Source organism: Pithys albifrons, chromosome 20 (assembly GCF_047495875.1).
Source record: "Pithys albifrons albifrons isolate INPA30051 chromosome 20, PitAlb_v1, whole genome shotgun sequence".
Classification (NCBI taxonomy): domain Eukaryota; kingdom Metazoa; phylum Chordata; class Aves; order Passeriformes; family Thamnophilidae; genus Pithys; species Pithys albifrons.
The window spans coordinates 11,702,332-11,715,976 of NC_092477.1; the positions used below are offsets into that span (position 1 = coordinate 11,702,332).

The 13,645-nt window shown below is 51.9% G+C and overlaps 1 protein-coding gene across 8 annotated transcripts in view; it reads left to right on the top strand.

Annotated features, from left to right (window-relative positions):
• Positions 1–13,645, top strand: part of DAB2IP (DAB2 interacting protein) — a 167,044-nt gene that overhangs the window by 90,564 nt on the left and 62,835 nt on the right. The window contains exon 1 of one of the 8 annotated variants that reach the window (XM_071574634.1): positions 2,880–2,925. The exons of the other annotated variants lie outside the window; for them this stretch is intronic. The gene's annotated coding sequence lies outside the window, so the exon portion shown is untranslated. Of the gene's footprint in view, positions 1–2,879; positions 2,926–13,645 lie in introns of those variants that run through there. 8 annotated transcript variants of the gene reach the window in all.

Consider the following 13,645-nt stretch of genomic DNA (forward strand, 5'->3'; position numbering starts at 1 on the left):
CCTTGTTATCTGCAACCAAGGCAGACTTTGAGCAGCATTCTGCTTGTAAACACCCTCTTTAGACACCTTCTGATTTCCATAGATGGCACGTCAGCCGCGCTCTGCCGCACCACCTGAGGGCTTTTAAATAATTGCTTCCCCCAAGAGTAGATGCAGATTGTCCTTGGCAGAAGGCAAGGGCCATCGACATCAGCCAAACCTGCTGAGAGGGTCCTTAAAAGGAAAAGAGAAAGCTGAGGCCAAACAAATGTGAGACACAGAAAAGGGGACAAGGGGATGTCAAGACTCTGTGGTTGCTTTGCTCTGAGGGCTCCTCCTGGGGGTTTGTTGGGATTGCTGTTTGGGAGGTTTGGGAGCCAGGGCTGGTTGGCATGGCCTGTCCACAAAGGTCCAGTCTGTTGGTGTAAGCCCAGGAGTTCCTCCTCCTCCTCCATTCTAAATTGGAAATATTTCCTACTCTGTGCAAGAGTTGTTTGAATCTACATCCAGTGAAAATGGAAATCACCTCCATGGCCTGCAGGGTTTTCTGGCTGGTTATGTTCTTCCTTTCTGTGTGGTGGGAGGAGCCCCTGCCCATGGCAGCAGGGCTGGAGATGGATGGTCTTTAAGGTGCCTTCCAACCCAGACCAGCCTGTGACTCTGTCTCTAATTTCTGTGCCTGCTGAACTCCCAAGAGAAGGCTCTGGAGAGATGAGTCACTGGGTTGGGATTGACAGTAGCTACAGCCAGCAGGTCTTTGCTCTTCCTTCATTTCTATCACACTCTAAAACTGAGTGACTTCAAAAGAGGCTCAGCTGATGCTGCAGTGGCTGCAGAGGAGCTGGGACAAAACCTTCTCCTGGGGCAATCCTGGGGAGGGTTGGAACTGCCATCCTGACTGAGCTGTTGTAAATGAACTGTTGCTTCCAGGCAGGGAATGATGAATGGGCTGGAATGAAGAGACAGCATGTGGATACATTCTCCCAGGCTCTCATGGACCTTCTGTGTAACCAGCAGCTGGAAGAATTCCTGGAACAGGGAATGTTTGATGCTGGGTCAATTCTTACTTTAATATGCCCCAAACACGCCCCATAACGGGCACTGCAAATCCTGCTCTGCTCTTATCTCCAGGGCGGGGATGTCGCAGCATTTCTGCTGCAAGAACACCTGAGTTCAGGTACCTAAAGCAGAGCCTGGCCCCACCTGGGTGCAGCTGGGCACACGGCCCTGGGGAGGTCAGGGAGGTGAGGTTTGCTGTGGGGTGATAGTGAAGTGCCTTGTTGGAATGGGCTGCCCAGGGAGGGGGTGGATTCACCATCCCTGGAGGTGTTTAAGATGAGTCTGGATGTGGCACTGAGTGCCATGATCTGGTGATCAAAATGGGGCTGGACTTGATGATCTCAGAGGTCTCTTCCAACCCAACTGATTTTATGATTCTGTGATTATTCTGAAGTCCCTGTGGGCTGTTGGCACAAGGCTGGGCACCAAACAGGGATGTGATGGAGAATGTCCCTGCAATTCTGCCCTGCCGTTTGCTTCTCCCATGGTTGGAAGGGTCACCAGGCCTTGCTCAGGGCTCTCCTGGAGCACCATGAGCCCTGAGTCACAGCAGATGCTCTTGGTTCCCTTTCTCCTTCACTCAGGGAATGGTGCAAACAGCTGAAATGGATAATCTGAGCATCCCTGCTGCTCGTGGCCATCACCAGAGCAGCAAATCTAAACATGTGCAGTCAGAAATGAGGGAGAACCTCTGCCTCGAGGAGGATGTGTTGGGAAAGGGAATTGTGGGAAATAGAACAAAGTATTCAGTGGTTTTTTCCTTTTATTCCTGTAATGCCCCAGAAGTTTCTCACTGACAGGGGGAAGTAAAATCTGTTGGATTGAGCCTGTTTACAAGGTCACTGTGGAGTACTGTGATACTGGAATACAGTGGAGATGAGATCCATATGTTGCTGTCAGGGACTGGAGTTTATTGCAGCTCTGGGGCTGACTAATAATAAAAGTTTAGATTTCAAGAAGATCTGAGGAGAATGTGCTTTAATTCCTGTATGTCTGGTTTGTGGACATACTCCCCTATGCCTGGACTTCTTTCCAGTTTAAAATGTGAATTGTAAATACTGATAGGAGGAGGCTGCAAGCTAAGCTGACAGCACTTCCAGTGTGAGCTTTGCAGATTAACTGCCTCCAGGATGGAATAAAGATCAGAGCTGCCCGATCCTGATGCAACTGCCTATGGAAACATGTTGACATTGCACTGACAGGCTCCCAGAGGCTTTGGGAGCCTGCACTGCTCCAGCACAACCAGTATCCATCCTCCCAGCCCTGCCCAGCCTCCGGCTGTGGTGTCAGACCAAGCGCCGCCGGGAGGGACTGGTGGGTACCCAACGTTTGGGAAGAGATGGGAGATGGTTCCTGAATAAATCAAGAGGAAGCCTTGGAATTAATCCGAGGTGCAGCCTGTGCTATGTGCAAACTCCCTCCCTTCTCACCTGGATGTTTGCTGTTCTGCACTAATTATGTATGAAGACAGAAAAATGCTGGATGAAGTTTAATTAGGAATGAGCTGCTTTGCCATGTAAGCTCGGGGTGCAGTTCCCGAGGCTGGCCCTGGGCCAGGCCCGGTGCGGGGCTGCAGCAGATGCCTCTCCTCCCAAACACCGAGCCTCGAGGAAGGGCTTGAATTACAAAGGCAGGGAAGGGGCTGAGCTTCCCAGCCCCCTCCTCCCTCACAAAGGGCAATAGGCAGTTTACTTTAATAACCCCACTATCAGCTGCAGAGGAAGTCTGGCAGCCCGGCAGTCTGCGAGCGGCTCCGGAGCGCTGGATCCCACCCTGGGGCACAGCGAGGGCAGCGCGGGGCATGGGCTGGGAGCCGCTCACCTTCCCGGGCACAGCAGGATTGCCTTTGCTCTCCTGAGCTTATTTTTGTGTCCCCTGAAGGCTCGGGTAAGTGCCTGGCAGTTTTCCACTGGCCTTTCTCTTTGGTGGTTCGCTGGGATTTGCCAAACTGCAGCAGCGCTGCAATGGCAGTGTGTTCCCTGCTCCTCTGTGAGCTTGCTCTGGAAGTGGATGATCCAGGTGGGAAAAGCTTTGGAATTCATACACTGCGTTTTCAGAAGGGTCAGGGAGCAGATATGGAGAAAACAGACTTTCCAGCCCGTTGTTTGGCCGCGGGGCCTGCTGGGCTCTGCAGGGACAGGATGCTGGATGGAGTTGGAGGTGCTTTGGTGGAGCAGAGAGCTCTGAGCACTGGGGGCGGCTCCGGGGGGCACATGGTGGTGGTCCTGCTGTTCCCTGTGGAATAGGAACCAGCCTGTGGGGGCCCAGGAGGCTGTGCCTGTGGCCAGCTCTGTACTCCATCACCCACCAAGGAGTGGAGTGGTTGGTGCTTGCTCCAGGCATTCCGGGGGAGAGGAAGGAGGTGCAGGAGTGGAATGGTGAGATGCTTTGCTGGAGAGGTGTTTGCTCTGGGCACTGATGCTGCTGCACCAGGGTCCGGGGTTTGGCAGTACAGACAGCCGATTCTCCCCTCCAGGGGGAGCAGAGCGGGCAGGCAGCATTCACAGGTATCTCAGAGCGATGGTGAGGGCTGTGTGTGGCTGTAGAGCAGGACCCGGCTGTGGCCAGGGCTGTTTGCAGCACCCCCGGGGGTGGGAGGCTGCTCTGGGCCGGGGGTGCAGGCAGGAGAACCTGCACAGGAGATGGACCAAACTGATGTCGTGTGAAAACCAATGTCCTCTCCTGCTGTCCCTGCTGTGAACCTGAGAAGACTCACCCTGAAGTGATTTTGAAAGCTGTCTTTGTTAATCATCCTTTAAGCAATTTGTTTCTTTTTCACGTTTAATTCTGAGTACAAGGAGCAGGCTGGTTCCACTCCCCTCTCCACTCCTCCTCTATTGTTGGTCTCTCCTGGCTTTCCATGGGATTGTCCAGCTCTGCTCTTTTCAGAGCTCAGAGGAAAAGGATATTGTTGAAAAGAATGAAAGTATTTCAAATTAAAATCTGGCAAGTGCTTGTGTCCTCATTAGGCTTCAGACTTGCTTCCTCCCTCCCATCTCCATTCCCAAAAGTTGCAGGGTGGCCAGTATTGCTCACAGTGCCTTAAACAGCAGCAGAATCCCTCCTGGCCATGCACTGGGCAATAAATGCAGCAAATAATAATCACAGTTTGAAAACAGAGTGTATTTGTAATAAAATGAGCAACCTGACCTAGTGGAAGGGGAGGTTCCCTGCCCATGGCAGGGTGTTGGAATGAGAAGAACTTCAAGGTCCCTTCCAATCCAAACCATTCTGGGATTCTGTGATACCTGCAACTAGAACACCTAAATATATCAAAAGCAGTGAATTCTGGTATTAGGACAAGCCTCACTCAGACTTGTGAGCTGGTTACAAGTGGTGAGTTGCCCCAGCAGTGACCCTGAGGAGCTGCCCCAGGCAGGGCAGGGATGGTGGCAGGGCCAGGGATGATGGCAGGGATGGTGGCAAGGAGGATGGTGGCAGGGCAGGGATGGTGGCAGGGAGGATGGTGGCAGGGCAGGGATGGTGACAGGGAGGATGGTGGCAGGGAGGATGGTGGCAGGGAGGACATCAGGAAAGGGGTGCAGGGAGGGAGTAAAGGTCACAGCCACATCTCTGTATTGGTTCTCATTAACTCACAGCTTAATGTAGCAAATGGTTATTAATAGTCATGCTAATGTTCAGAGGTAAACTGATAGACCTTTCCCTGCTTCCTCTGGCCAGCCATCATTTGAGTCCCTCTCCTCTGAGCAGCACAGATGAGGCAGGGCTGGTCTGGATGATCCCTGGGGATCCTGGCACCATCCTCCTTCCCAGGGCACAGCAGTTAGTGGGAGCTGTCCCTGGGCAGGGCTGGGGCTGCAAGAGAAGGGCTGCCCTGGGGCTTGTGAGGAGAACAGAGACTCCTGAGAGGCTGAGCCGCCTCCCGTGGCCTCATTAGTGCCAATATTAGCACAGGGAGGTGTGAGTGGAGCCGGTGGGATTGCAGTGCTGGAGCCAAAGGGGAGCCCCAGTTCCTCAGGAGACCTCACTGTCCCTCTGGTGCCCCCCATCCCTGACCACAGCCCCTGCCTGGTGCTCTGTCACAGCCCTGGCCAGGCTGCCCTGGCCCAGGGGGTGTCCTGGGGAGCTGGGAAGGTATTGAGTGGGATGAGAAATCACTCAGTAACTCCCTGAGTTTCCTTCTGCTCAGAGTGGCAGGAATAACACCTTTTCTGATGTAAAAGGCTCCCTCAGTTCCAGTGGGTATTGTACAGGAACACCCCCCTGCTTTGCCTCTCTTTGGCTTGTACCATTTCAGAGACCTGTAATCTGATGACAGATTTAATAAGTCACTTGTGTTGAGAGGAGATATTCAAAGAACTTGCAGCTTTGCCACCTGGGATGGCAACATGTAAAGGCACTGATCTGTTCAGTCCCAATTTTAGGTGCTGGAGACCCAGTTTTTAAGACTTGTTAAAACCCAAACTTGAATACTTTTGAAGACTTGTCCAGCAGATATTGATATCTGCAGACTGTTCCAAGAGTCTCCCTTCTCCCAGCACTGGCTCCTTCTTCCACCCTTTCCCTATATAGGACATTTCTGCCTTTTTGAACAGACACAATTTATTTTCCTCAGGTTATGCCCCTCACTGGGCCTGAGTGGGACCTTGCTGGTGGCACTGGAGGTGTGTTGTGCTGGGGCAGTGAGAGGTGACAGCCCTGGGAGGGTCCCACACTCCCCTTCCCAGCAAAGAGCAGGATGTGAATTGAGCCACAGGCACAGATTTACAGCGAAGACAATAAAAACAAGAATTAGGCCGATAAAATGATTAAAAGGCTTTAACAAAGCCTTAAGCAGTTTGTCATATCCTGCAAGGTGATTGCCCAGGACACCTGCAGCACCAGCCAGGCTTTTCCAGCGTGGTTGCTTGGCCAGGACATCCATAAAAACGAGGATTTATGAGCTCTGTCATGGGCAGCAAGCAAAGCGTCGGGCAACAAATTAATGGCTGATTGCAGTGCAGTGCTGACTGGGAGCTTTGTGCTTCTCTCCTGGCATCACTGCAGGGTTGTTAGTTAAAAAATTAGTTTGATAAAGAGACCCTTGACTCCCAGCACATTCCTCTGTTACCTGCTCACTGAACATGAGGCACTGTTAGCCCAAAAGGTGCCTTCACTCTTCAGCTGTTCCGGCTTTTAATCATCAGAATGTGGCAGCACCCACAGTTCTCTGAGCTTGGCTGTTCCTTCCTATCCAGTAATTTTGGGATCTGCCTTCCAGTTTGGGCTGGGAGGAGCTGGGCACTGCTGACCTACTGGAAGCACTGGGTGCCAGGGCTGTGTGTTCCTGCTAAGCCACTTCCCTTTCCTACCACAGAGCTTTTGCTCATTGTTCTCTAATTTCAGCAGGCAGGAAAAAAAGCCACCTTTGAGTGCTGTTGCCTGCCCTGTCCCCACAGCTGGTGCCACCATTGTCCCCGTGTTCCTACCCAGACCATTCCCTTTGTTCTCTGCTGGGCAGCTCCACAAGGGGATTGTTTTTGCAGGAATTTTATTTCTCCTGCCTGGGACCAGCCCATGATTGGCCACTGACTCATGTCACCTGTGGATGGCCTTTTCCTGCCCCTCACACAGAGGCAGGGCAGGGGCTGGAGGGGACCCCAGGGTACCCAAAGCCCCTGCAGAGGAGGGAGTGGCAGCCAAATTTGGGGCAATCCAGGACACTGAGGACAGGGAGCTCTGGGGGGGACAGCATCATGTCCAAGAAGGCCAATGGGATCCTGGCCTGGATCCAAACTAGCATGGCCAGCAGGCCCAGGGCAGTGACTCTTCCCCTGGACTCTGCCTTGGGGAGGCCACACCTTGAGTGTTGTGTTCAGTTCTGGGTCCCTCAGTTCAGGAAAGAGATTGAGGGGCTGGAGCGGGGCCAGAGAAGAGCAATGAGGCTGGAGAAGGGACTGGAGGTGGCTCTGAGTGTCCTCTGAAACACCTCCAGGGACAGAGAATCCACCATGTCTTGATCCAAACCCACTGTGATCACCAGCCCAGGGCACAGAGTGCCCTGGGCTGGTGATCACAGTAGGGTTGGATCAAGGGTTGGACTTGATGATCTCAGAGGTCTCTTCCAACCCAACTGAGAAGAGCAACGAGGCTGGAGAAGGGACTGGAGCACAAGTGCTGTGGGGAGAGGCTGAGGGAGCTGGGGGTGTTCAGCCTGGAGAAGAGGAGGCTCAGAGGTGACCTCAGCACTGTCTGGAACTGCCTGAAGGGAAGTTCTGGCCAGGTGGGGGTTGGTCTCTTCTCCCAGGCACTCAGCAATAGGACAAGGGGGGCACGATGGGCTCAAGCTCTGCCAGGGGAAATTGAAGTTGGAGATGAGAAAAAAATTCTTTGCAGAGAGAGTGCTCAGGGATTGGAATGGGCTGCCCAGAGAGGGGGTGGATTCCCCATCCCTGGAGGTTTTTAACCTGAGCTTGGCCGTGGCACTGAGTGCCATGATCTGGTAAAGGGACTGGAGTTGGACCAAGGGTTGGACTTGATGGTCTCAGAGGTCTTTTCCAACCCAATCCATTCTATGATTCTATGATTCTGTGTGTGTGGGATGCTCTGCCCTTGCTGTGCCAGACTCGTGCCAGCTGGTGCCATCCAGCCTGGTTTGCCCACAGCTGGTTTGCCCCAAGATCCTGGGGCTCCACACGGCGCCGGCAGCAGGTACTGAGCACACCCAGCACATTTCCAGGCACTGTCTCAGCCACTCCATGGGTCTGGTGGAGCTGCAGGCTTGGTCTGACTCATCAGGCCTGGCTCTTAGGGGGTTTTCTGCTTTCTGTTTCCTTTTTTAAGAGTGCTCTTGCATCAGAGCCAGTTGCTGCTGCCCATCTTTGGTGTTGGAGGGTGGCATCTCCTCTGCTCCTCTGCCACCCTCCCCTGCTCCTGCTCACAGCACTTACCCAGGCATGGAGGGGGCACAGGCCATTCTGCAGCTCAGAAGGAACAGCTACATGACATTTCATCACCCTGGTTTCCAGAAAAATAAACTGTGGCTGGACTTAAAACCTCACTGTGAGGACTAATGGAGAGAGGCTTTTTATGAGCATTGAGAATATTTGTAGCTAAGCAACCAACATCAGCAAGAAGAATAAATCAAAAGTTTCAGGGCTCTGCCTGCCTGCCTTCAGGGGTCAGGAACTGTATTTTCCCTCTGTTAACGAGATTGCCTCCTTTGAAACATCAGCCATGAGCTGCTGCCCCAGGCAGGATACGTGCTGGAGGGACTGGGAACTTGCTGTGGGATACTGGGCTGGAAACAGGAATGAAAGGGCAGAGAAGTGTCTGGCCAAAGTCAGTCAGCTCACAGGGAAATGCTCTTGGAAAAGTAATATCTAACCCACATATAATCCTTATTTTCTAATTACACTTGTATAAGCCCTCCAAACATCAGAGCAGGGCTCTCCATCAGCAGTGGCACTGACCTGACAAGGGTTCAAACAGGAAGAGGGGAAATTCAGGTTTGATACATGGAAGAAATCCTGCCCTGTGAGGGCACAGGTTGGGCAGAGCAGCTGTGGCTGCCCCATCCTGGGAGTGTCCCAGGCCAGGCTGGACAGGGCTTGGAGCACCCTGGGACAGTGAAGGTGTCCCTGCCCATGGCAGGGGTGGCACTGGATGGGCTTTAATGCCCCTTCCAACCCAAACCAGACTGGGATTCTGTGTTTCTACCCTCTCTTCAAGGCAGCTGCTCTAGTCTATATTCCCATTTCACAGATGGCAAAACTGAGTGACTGGATGACTGCAGCAGTTTTTGTTTGAGATGGTGAATCTCTGTGGCTTTGTTCACTTTATATATTTGCACAGTTCCTGTTGCTCAGGGCTCCCATCCCCTCTGCTGCAATTGCAGCACAGACCTGAGGCCTATTAGATAATTGAGATTTATTTTCTACAAAGATATGATAGTGTTCTTCACTGGGTTGCACCAGAAAACCTGGAAGCAAGACATTTTACTTTTATATATGTTTTATTTGTAAAGAGGAAATTTCCCAGAAATGCCAATGGGAATGGCAGCAAATCAAATCCCAGAAGTATTTTCTCAATGGAACTTCCTTTTTTAAATACTATCTGATACCCTCAGGGTATTTTCCATCTCTGCTTCCTCCTCCTGCTTAGTCAGGAGCTGGTTAGAAATGCTGCTGAGTGTCTGCCCTCACAGATCACCGAGGCAGGGCCCTCTGTGCTGCAGGAGGATCCCCTGGAAGTGCTTTAGACCCAAACTGTTGGCTGCCTGAGCCCCTGCCACATGTGCAGCTGGAACACACCATCAGCCCAGGCCTTAAGCTGAATTATTCCCTGATCAAGGGCCCCAGAGACCTCTTGGCCTGCATAGACACTAAAGCTGCTGTTAATTATAAACCTGAGCATATTAAGGCCAGATCTCACAGTATTTCTGTGGAACTCCATTCCTAAACCAGGTTTAGTGTTTCAATGAGAGGAATGAAGTGTGATAGGATAACTCAGGTGGTGTCCAAGCCCTGCCCCATCCTGCTCACCCCTCTGGGCAGTGCCATACTGGGCACACTCCCCAGCAGGACTGGCCACGTATTTTACCCCTTCAGGTGGCATTTCCTCCACTTTTCCACCTAGGAATCTTCCTGGAGCATTGAGCATGTCAGTGGAGTTCAAACCTGTGTCTCAGTGTTCCTGTGTTGGTGGTGCCCTCTCTCAGAGCCCCCTGGTCAGACGGTGCCAAGCACAGAACCCGCAGCAGGAGAAGGGAGCGGCGTCTCCTCCCTCTTGTTGTGGTGGGACCCAAGTCCCTGAGCTGTGAGAGGCACTTCCAGCTCCCAGAGCAGGGGCTGGTTCTGTCCATCAGCACCAGCTCTGGCAGGAGCCCAGCTGGGTGGGGAGGCCTTTGGTGCCATCCCACAGCTGGCCCCGAGGGGTGCCCAGAGCCAGCAGGTTCACAGGGATGGCTCTGGGGGTACTGAGGGGTAACACCATGGCAGCAAAGGCTTGGGGACATCATTCATTCAGGATGGGTTTGTTTCTCATATCAGGGAAACCATCACTTTTGGAAGCGTCGCAGACACAGTTTGGAAGCAGCACCAACTATTTGAAAGGAATAAAACCCACACTGGCAGGTGTGAGGAAAATGTGGAAGGGGAAGGTACAGCCTGGCTTAAGAGGAATACAATTAATTCAGACAGATGCAAGCTTTTCTGTTTGATGTTTTCTCTCTTCCCACCCATGTTGGGGCTGAGGTGAGGTGGGAGCTGAGCTGCTCCCACCCCTCCATGTGCAGGAGCTGAACCACTCCAGCCAGTTCCTGAGTCATTCCCAGCTCCCACTCTGCTCAGACCCGGCACAGCTCCCTCAGGCACTAGTGAAGTTCCTGAAATGCTTCCACAAGCAGAGATAAGGACCAACTGTTGGCAAACAAACACTGAGCTCTGCCAGAGCCTCCCTGTGCTGTGGGTGTGGGAGGGCAGATCCGGGAGCTGTGGGGAATCCGGGACAGGGGGCAGAGCCGTGGGCAGCTCCTGCCCCGGGCAGGGAAACGCACCCAGCTGGTGGTGAGACACATCCCACATCACAACACTCTGCATCAGCTCACACTTCATGGCTCAAGGACAGGTTTCAACTTTCTGACTCCATTGGTGGAGCTTTTTCCCCCCTTGTCTGGTTGTATTTCCCTGGTTTTTCACCCTGGGTGTCCCAGGCAAGTTTCTTTCTCTGAATATGAGAATTTGCTCTTCAGTGCTTCCTTGAGACTGTTTCCATCCTTTTGGGCCCTGTAACTGCCTCTTTTTCACTGTTACTCCTATTTTTTTACACAAATCACAGTCTCTTTTCTTCAGTTTCAATTTTACATTTAATGAAATAGCCCTGTAATTAAATGTTCTTTAACAAATCCCTTGGCAAGTTATCTCACGACAAAAAGCACTTTGATTTTATTATTATTACTAACACAAAGTAATGAAGTGTTTGAATCCTTATCAGGTGTAATTCAGGGGGTTACTCATTTCAGTTGAAAGGAAAAGTTGGTCCATCATTTGTGCTGCACTTCTCTGCTCAGTGTCCTGGTCCTGTTTATTCAGATTTTTCATTCTTTACTGGGTGCTTTAGATCTCGAGACTGTTGTTCAGGCCTGGAACATACAACACGTGGAATTGCAGGTGTGTTTGTGTGAGCTGTTGTGTGTTAGCACAGTGTGCTGAGCTGTGTTTGGTGCTCTGCTTCACACAGCAATAAAGCTAAATCAGGGGGAAGAGCTGAGTGCAGGGAAAACTGAGTGGGAATACCAGATTTTTGTTGTGTGTGATGTGGAGCTTGGCAGACCCACACTCAGCACCTCACTCAGGAAAGCAAAGCAAACCTCAGAAACATCAGAACTTGCTGAGATGTTCTCATTGAGAAAAATTTGTGCATCTCCAGCTTGAGCTACAAAAATAAGAACTGTGAGTCAGTGAGACATCCCACGTTTGTCTGAGTTGGACTAAGAAGCAGTTCCTGTGCTCCTTGGCCAGCTCCTGCTCGGGGCTGATGGTGTGAACCACCCCCAGCCTGGCTGAGCTGAGGCAGCAGCTGTGCCAGATGTGGCCACCTGGGCTGCAGGAACGAGGCTTCCCAAAGCCAGGGGTTGGATTGGAGCCATTCTCCAAACCAGGTGGATGCCACAAATGTGTGTGCTGGGTGTGCTGCCCCTGCTCTGGGCTCTCTGTGGCACCAGCAGGCGAGGACGGGGCTCCCCTGGTTCTGCCAGAGCTGAGCTGGTGTGGTGGCAACAGCAAGAGCCCCCTGGGGAACCAGAACCCAGTGCAGAGGTTAAAAACAGCCACTGTTTGGTATTTAGGGGCTTTACAGGCAGAACTGCACAGCTCTGCAAAGGGCTCTGCAGCACAGCCAGAGCCAGGGAGGGTTTCATGCCCCGCTCAGCCGCAGGTGTGGGGTGGAAGCAGAGCTGGCAGAGCTGGGACAGGGCACAGGAGAAGGGAAAGCATTCCAGAGCAGGACTTTGGGGGCCTGTGCCCTGCTTCCTGGCTGCCTCTGTGCTGCATGTGAAGCAGCAGCAGCAGCAGAGTTCGTGTCTCCAGCACCTCAGCACCCCATGCCCTGTCTCTGGGGCAGGCAGGATGTGTCCTGCTCCTCAGCCCTCCCTGGGCAGTGACCCCTCCTGCTGGCAGCTCCTTCCCAGGAAAACACTGGCCTGGCCTGTGCTGTCTTCAGTAGCCAAGGAATGGGAATATCTTGGTGTTGTGGTGCATCCAGTGGCACAGACAGGGCCCAGCTCCTTCCTCAGCGAAGCCTCACGGGCTCTGAGGCTCCATGTGGGCTCTGTGCTGGTGCCCAGCTCTCCTGGAAACACAGGGACACAGCCTGCCCTGGGCACAGGAGCAGCTCAGGTGTGTTTGGGGCAGCTCTGAGGAATCATTTCTGCTGGAAGAAGGAGGACAGAGGGTCCAGGCTTGTTCTGCATGTGGCCAGCCAAATGTTCCTCCTTCTGAGCATCCTTCAGCTCATCTTTGATCTGAGCTGTGCTTTTTCCTGGAAGTCTTCCAGCATTCTTGGTGTAGCTATGAGGCCTTTTTTCCTCCCTCTTCAGGCCACATCCCTCAAATTTAAGAAAGATGCCGTGATGGTGACGTGGGACTGTTGTGTGTAAAGCCATTTCTGGATAAACATGTTTGACTTCTTCAGACATTCTTTATCTCTGCTCCCAGACCAAGCAGAGAACAGACAACAGCAGCAGAGGCTCCCACACTCACCTCGGGGTTTGACTCAGTGCAGGGTGGAAAATCCTCCCCATAAAGGGTGCAAGCTGTGCTTTGGTACAGATGTCCAATAAAGCGAGAACTTTGGGCGACCCTCATTTCCAGACTGACATGTCAGACAGATTCACATGCCAGAAGCACACTGGGAAGCAAAGACAGGGTTGGGAAGGATGCCAGGAGCCAAGATGCATTTGTGGAGCTTCAGAGCAGCAGCTTGGCCATCCCTGGCCCAGGAGCAGGAGGATGGAGAGAACCCCAGGGCAGCTGGCTGGGTAATGGTGTTGCTTTTCAAAAGGACAACAAAAAAAGGCATTGCTGGACCCTGTTCCTGCCTAGGAGGGTCAGAGGCAGGAGAGAAAGGGCTTCTTTCCCTACAGGTGAATAGTCACCCCTTCCTGCAGCAGAGGAAGTCTGACACTAGATAAGTAGCTGTGAGATGATTCATAAAAAAACTAATTTATAATTTGCCAGAATATAATCCTATTTGATCAGTGTTATTCAGTTCTTCTTTCTTTTAAAATTCAGTGCACTTAACTGTTCTACGAGGGTTTATGAATGTTTAAAAATTGCTTTGTGGTCCCTAAAGTAATTTGACAAGTCTGACAGCTATTGATTAAAAACCTGAAATTATTCAGACTGTAGGATGACTTGAGGGATTAGATAGAAAGTTTTTTCAAATGTGAAAGGAAATAAGATGTTGGAAAGTAAATATGTTCTTGAATATTTTTGAAAAATCCATTACAACTGTGAAATTAAATTGAAATGAGATACTTCGTGTGGAGATGAAGGAACTAAATGCTGGCTTTACTATTTAGGCATGGGGTGGGACTCACCATCCCGGGCCCAACAAATGTTTCCCTGCAAGATGCTGGTCTTGGCACAGATCCCAACACAGGGCAGTG